General features: G+C 36.1%; 1 pseudogene; it reads right to left on the bottom strand.

Annotated features, from left to right (window-relative positions):
- LOC136391771 (titin-like) overlaps positions 1 to 5,696 on the bottom strand; it is a 93,179-nt pseudogene extending 87,483 nt beyond the window's left edge.
- Positions 5,697 to 7,616: the final 1,920 nt, after the last annotated feature.

The following is a 7,616-nucleotide window of genomic DNA, read 5'->3' on the forward strand; positions in this document are numbered from 1 at the left end:
CTCAAAAGGTACAAATTTCTAGCTATAAAAAAATAAGTCATAGGGGTGTAATGTAAAGCATGGTGACTAAAGTTAATAATACTGTGTTATATATTTGAAAGTCACTAAAAAAGTAAATTTTTAAAATTCTCAACACTAGAAAATATTTTTTAACTATGTATGGTAACATTTAAGCTAGACTTATTGTGATGACCATTTGACAGTATATACAAATATTAATCATTATGTTGTACACCTGGAACTAATATGTTTTATATCAATTATACCTCAATAAAACAAAATAAAATATTAAAGCATCTCAAAATAGAGAATATCAATAAAGTATAGAAATTGTTAAAAATAATAAAGGGAAGAAAATCTAGGAAATTACAAATATGTAGAAATTAAACAGTAAACTCCTAAGTAACCAATGTGTGAAAAAAAATCTCAGAGGAAATTCAAGAGTACTTTAAGGTGAACAAAAACCAAAACACAACATACCAAAATTTATCAATGCAGCAAAAGTAATGGTTAGAAGTAAATTTATAGTTTGACCAAGTGGTACTGCACTTGACAGAGTGTTGACCTGGGATGCTGTGTACCCAGGTTCAAAACCCTGAGGTCGCTGCCTTGAGATTGGGCTCACCAGCTTGATCACGGGCTCACTGGCTTGACTGTGGGCTCATAGACATGACCCCATGGCCACTGGCTTGAGGCCAAAGGTCACTGGCTTGAAGTCCAAGGTCACTGGCTTGAGCCCAAGGTCACTGGCTTGACCAAGGGGTCACTGGATCGTCTGGAGCCCCATGGTCAAGGCACATATGAGAAGCAATCAATGAACAACTAAAGTGCTGCAACTACGAGTTGATATTTCTCATCTCTTTCTTTCTGTGTCTCTCTCTCTGTCTCTCTCTCTCTCCCTGAAAGATATATATATTTGTAAGCACTTATATTAAAAAGGGAAAATACCTATAATTAATAACCTAAACTTCCACCTTAGGAAGTAAGAAAGGTAGAGCAAAATAAACCAAAGCAAAAAGAAAAAAAGAATAAAGACAAAGGCAATAATACATGACATAGAGAATCAAAAAGAATAGAGAAAACTAACAAATCTGAAACTCTGTCTTTGAAATGAACAATGATTCAAAAATCTTTAGGTAGACTCACCAAGCAAAACAAACAAACAAAAAATAGGCTCAATATATTAAAATCATGAATGAAAGAAGACATCACTATCTATTTTACAAAAAAAAAGGGGTATGAAGGAATATGATGAACAATTGTATGCCAACAAATTAGATAACATAGTCAATAACAACATTCTTAGATGCAAAGTTCTAATAAGTCTAGAAGAAAAATCCGAATAGTTCTATGGAAACAAGAGATTGAATTAGGAATCAAAAAATTTATAACTTAGAAAAGCCCAGAACCAAATGGCTTTGATGCTGAATATAACAAACCTTTAAAGAATAAGCACCAATCCTTCGCAAACTGTCCTAAAAACTAAAGAGGAAAGATCACTTTCAAACTTTTTCTATAGTACCAGTTTTAGTCTAATGTCAAAACCAATGGCATTTAAGAAAACTACAGACTAAGGACCCTTGAATATATATAGAGAGAATTCCTCAACCAAATACTATCAGACATAACCTAATAATAATAGTCACAATGGATCATTCACTATGTGCAATCGTGCTTTATCCCAGGTTTAACATCTAAATGTCAATCTATATAATACACCTTCCTAATAAAAACAAAAACCACAGTATTGTCATAATAGACAAGAAAAAAGTACTTGAAGGAACAATACATTTTCACAATAAGACCCCCCAAAAATTCAAATAGAGAATAACTTCCTCAAGTTTATAAAGGCAATCTATTAAACACCCATGGCTAACAACATACTTAATGGTGAAAGAATAAAAGCTTTCCCCTTAGGTTTGGAACAAGAAAAACATCCTCTCTCATCACTTCTATTTAATACCATACTGGAAATTCTAACCAGGGCAATTAGGTAAGAAAAAATAAATAAAATCCATCCAAATTAATATTTTTACTAAACAACCAAAGTAGCTCAAAAATTGCCTTCCACCATCCAAAATGCAAAAAAAGAGGCAAACTATTCTACGAACAAACCCTAAATTCAAGCTCCCACCGCCGGTCTTGCCCACCCCACCTGAAAGTCCAATTCTCCCAGGTTTTCTCCCCCTTACACCTTAGATCTGAAACCTGAAATTTTCAACTCCAAGGTTAATGCAACCCTCAGTCCCCTGCATACCCGTCAAAATACATCCTATGGTGCGGAGTCCCAACGCCGCACTCCTCTGGCCCCCAAGTTCTCTCTCACCCATGATGCTGCTAACAATCCAGGGACCCCCAACACAACTGTCCCAGCAGCCCCCATCCTTCCCCTGCAACAAGTGGCCCCTAAGCCTAGTGGCTGCCCGTGTTCATGGTTTATATTCCCTTTTCTACTCTATAACTAAAAAATCAACCACTTCTTTCTCTGCCAACCCTCACAGGTTAATTACTTTTAAAATCTGCTTTCTACATGCAGCAACCCACTTAAAATGACTGCTAGCAGTTATTTCAAACTCTCTTTCCCTCTAAAAAAAAAAAAATCAAAGCACAAAATCAAAAACTAGCCCTAATCCCATCCCTTCAAGTTTATCTACCACCAATCCTGCCCGCCTTGAAGAGGTGTTTCCCCTTGCACATCCCGACTGAAATCCCAACAAAACTACAAATAAAAAAGCTCTCAGCCCTGGCCGGTTGGCTCAGTGGTAGAGCGTCGGCCTGGCGTGCAGGAGTCCCGGGTTCGATTCCCAGCCAGGGCACACAGGAGAAACGCCCATCTGCTTCTCCACCCCTCCCCCTCTCCTTCCTCTCTGTCTCTCTCTTCCCCTTCCGCAGCCGAGGCTCCATTGGAGCAGAGTTGGCCCGGGCACTGAGGATGGCTCTGTGGCCTCTGCCTCAGGCGCTAGAGTGGCCCTGGAGGCAACAGAGCACTCCCCGGATGGGCAGAGCATCACCCCCTGTGGGTGTGCCAGGTAGATCCCTGTTGGGAGCATGCGGGATTCTGTCTGACTGCCTCCCCATTTCTGGCTTCAAAAAATGCAAAAAAGAAAGCTCTTAATCAATATCGTCAAACTCTAATAAAAATTTTACACCAAGCCACTAACAAACTCACCAATATATCTAAAATATCTAAAATCACTCAAAAAAAAAAATCCCCAGCGACATTCTTAAAATGTCTCCAGGAGGCTTACCGCATTTATACACCCATAAATCTGGAAACCCAGAAAAACAGAAGGGCAATTAATATTGCTTTCATCTCCAATCAGTCCTAGACATTAAACAAAAATTACAAAAACTAAAAAACTTAAAAATAAAACTATTAACCGAATTAACAAAAATAACTCAAAAAATCTACAATCATAAAATCCTGCAAAATTGAACAAAAAATTATTAAAATCCTAAAAACTATACATAAGAAAAGCCACAAAAAATAAAACTGCCCGAAAACGGCCAGCCAGCCAAGCCATGTCGAAACCCCCACTAAAAAAAACCCAATACTTGCAAAAAAAAATTAAAAAAAAAAATTCCCCAAATGACAACAATCTAAAACAATCCTTCCAATTAAAAAAACACTAAAACAATCAAGGCTCAATAAACAGCCCCCCAAAACCCATAATAAAACTAAAAATCAACCTGACTAGGCAGTGAGCAGTGGATAGAGCATTGAACTAGGATGCAGAGGACCCAGATTCAAGACCCCAAGGTCGCCAGCTTGAGCGTGGGCTCATCAGGTTTAAACAAAAGCTCACCAGCTTGGACCCATCGCTGGCTCGAGCATGGGTTACTCGGTCTGCTGAAGGCCCGCGGTCAAGGCATATATGAGAAAGCAATCAATGAACAACTAAGGTGTCGCAACGAAAAACTGATGATTGATGCTTCTCATCTCTCCATTCATGTCTCTCTGTCCCTGTCTATCCTTCTCTCTGACTGTCTCTGTCTCTGTAAAAAAAAACAAAAACAAAAAACTAAAAAAACCTAAAAATCAAAAACAAAAACATAAATTTCTTAATTAATACCCAAGCCACATTTTCAGTCTTAAACAGAAAAAACCGCTCTAATCTTAACGGACATTAATCCAGGGGACCACTAAAAAAATTAAAGCCTACTCCTAAACCCAGGCCCGCATAAACAACCTCAAGGCAAAAACTATAACTCAATCATTCCTTATCATGCCAAACTATCCTTACCCTCTAATTCAGTGGTTCTCAACTTGTGGGTAGCGACCCCGCGGAAATCTGATGGCTTTTGGCGACCCTGTGTTTTGGTCGTTCGACCCCCCCCCCTGGGGGTCACAACCCACAGGTTGAGAACCGCTGCTCTAATTGGAAGGGATTTGCTCCACAAATTAAAAACCACATCTCATTTTTAAAAAATTCCTCAAATAAATTCCAAAACCCCCTTACCACTATCCTAATAACTTGCCCTTTAAATGAAAAATACTTCCTCATCTAAAACCACCAGACACTAGAACCCCAAAAACTACCTTCCTGCAGAAATAACAACAAGACACCCCCAAGGTGTGGACAGAATCAAACCTTCCTGGGCTAGCCGCCCACCAGCTGCCTGTCATAATCCAAATCATCAAAAACAGAACCCCGATTCACATCCGGCAATACCCAAGAAGTCAGCACGCCAAGCAAAACATAGCTGTTCATATCAGGCAGCTAAAAAAGACAAAATTCTTATACAGTGCAAATCCCCCTAAAACACACCGCTGCTGCCCATTCAAAACCCAAAAACAAAAGATTTCTGGCCAATTCAAAACTTACAGAAAATAAATAAAAACCATCCATCCTATGGTCCCAAAATCCCCTACTCACTACTAAATTTACTGCAACCCGACCGGAAAGTCTACACTGCCTCAACCTGAAAAATGCCACCTTCTTCATCCCACTGATGCCAATAAATCACCCCTCTTTACCTTTAAATAAATTAACCTAAAAAAAAAACAAAAAACCATACACTACTGCCACAAAAATTTTAAAAATCCCCAATTCTAATAAAATACTAAGTAAAGACTTACAAAACTTTCATAAAAAACAACCCCAAAATAACAACCCTTCAATATATTAATATCTTAATAGCAGCCCAGACATTTAAAAATTATAAAACTGCCACAAAAACTTTATTAACTGTCCTGTGCTGCCTAAAGTATCAAATATCAACTAAAAAAAACTCAACTATACATATAAAAACTACAACTTACCTAAAATATCAATTACAAAAAAATCTTATCAAAACAAAAAATACAAACTATTCTAAAATTCCTCTCACCCCAATCCAAACAACAAATCCAAATATACCTAAATACTATAAATTATAAATACTTAGCTTTACAAAAATTCCCAAGCTGCTATACACTTACACTAAAAAAAAAAAAAAAAAAAAAAAAAAAAAAAAAATTTAATAAAGCCCCCCAAGAAAACACATTTCAAAAACTTAAAAATACTCTAATCTGGGCTCCCGCCCTAACACTCCTTAACTTAACTAAGCCTTTCCAATTACATATCTATAATACTCAACACATTACAAAAAAAAGTCTTACCCAATACCTTCAAACCCTAAAAAAAAACAATTTCTTACCTGTCTAAAAACTTAAACCCAATGGCAGCAGGATGGCCAAAATGCCTTCGGGCCATCGCTGCCACTGCCCTCCTCACTAAAAACACTGAAAAACTCACCTTCAAACAAAAACTCCCAATCATCGCTCCCCACTCAATGGAAGGTTTGCTTCACAACCCGCCTAACTGGTAAATATCCAGCGCCTGCACCACCCAATACCAAATAACTTTGCTTAACTCTGCTCGCATTAATTCTTGTAGACCTCCGCCCTTAATCCAGCCACGCTGTTCCCGGATAACAACCCTAAAACACCTTCACACAACTGTGTAAATCTGCTGACCACGGTTCCCAGCAGCCATAAAAATCTGACTAATCAGCCCCTACTGACAACAAAAATTACCCTCTACACAAATAAAAATAACTTCATCCAAAAAAACCCCAAAACAAATACCGCCGTTATAACATAAAACAAAATACTCCAACAACTCTTAACCAAGACACATCTACACAAAAGGCTAAACTAACTACCTTAACCCAAGCCTTACATCAAACTAAAAAAAAACAACAAATCAACATCTACACAAACAACAAATATGCCTTTGCCACTACTCATATTCACAAAACTATTTATGAAATAAACTATTAACATAAAAAACTATTAAATATGCCCCCAAAATTCTTTCTCTCTTAAAAATAATATAATTACCCAAAAAATAGCCATAATCCATTGATTGCCCAAGGCATCAAAAAAGAACCACTCCAAACACTCTAAAAAATGCCTTTGCTGACATAACAGCAAAAAATACTGGCCCAAAACCAGTAAGACCCCTCAACATACTCCCAATACTACCAAGCCAAAAAATCTCCTCCAACTTACTCAAACACAAACAAAATTCTAAAATTTCTTTAAAAATCACTAAAAATGTCTGATTAAAAAGTATTACCAAATTCCCAAATACTCATCCCTGAAACACTAACCAAAAACAATCCAAAACTTACACACCAGAACCCACCTTGGCAAAACTAAACTTATAAAACTATTGAAACCTAATTTCTATATTCCCAAACTCCACCAAGTCACCCAAAAATAAATAAAAAATGCCTAACATATACCAAAATCAACCCAGGCCCAGAAACAACCCCAAAACTAAACACTAACTAAAAAAACAACAACCTAATAAACAACAAAAAAATAAATTTTACTAAAATGCCCCCGAGACACAAAAAACACAAATATGTACTAATAACTATAAATACTTTCTCCAAATAAATAAAAACCCACCCTACTCAATCAAAAACTACTTAATTACTAAAAACTTTCATCTAAAATTATCCCTAAATTTAACCTACCTATTACTATAAAATCTAACAATAACCCAACATTTATAACTACCAAAACTCAAAATTTAGCAAAAACAACAAAAATAAATTTTACACTACATATACAAGCCACAAAATTCAAAATAAATCACCTAAAATATTGTAACTAAACTTAAATTAAAAACTAACAAAAACTAAATAAATCTTCTTTCTTTTACTCTCCTACAAACACAATATACCCAATATATAAAAAATTTAACCCCATTTAAAATAATATTCGGAAAACCACCTCCACTCCTCCCCAAACTTGAAAATAAATACATGACCCAAATTTCTAATTCTAATCTCATTAATCCCTACAAATTTAAAATAAAAATAAAAAACCTATTGCCTAATACAAAAACCCACCCTGACCCCCCCAAAAAAACTCAATGCCAATTACAAACCCCCAAAATTTATATAACAAAAAATAAAAAATAAAACCCAAATACTCTCGAAACCAAATAAACCGGTCCTTTTCTAATCACCTTAAACACTCCAACAACTACTATCAACATTAAAAAAAAAAACATTAAATACATTGCTCCCAAATTATAAAAGCCAAGCCTTCCAAAAACAACCAGAAATAAACTCTTATAAAAACTACAATCCCTGCTCAATTACAATTCAAACAAATA

The sequence above is a fragment of the Saccopteryx leptura genome, chromosome 2, assembly GCF_036850995.1.
Source record: "Saccopteryx leptura isolate mSacLep1 chromosome 2, mSacLep1_pri_phased_curated, whole genome shotgun sequence".
Classification (NCBI taxonomy): Eukaryota; Metazoa; Chordata; class Mammalia; order Chiroptera; family Emballonuridae; genus Saccopteryx; species Saccopteryx leptura.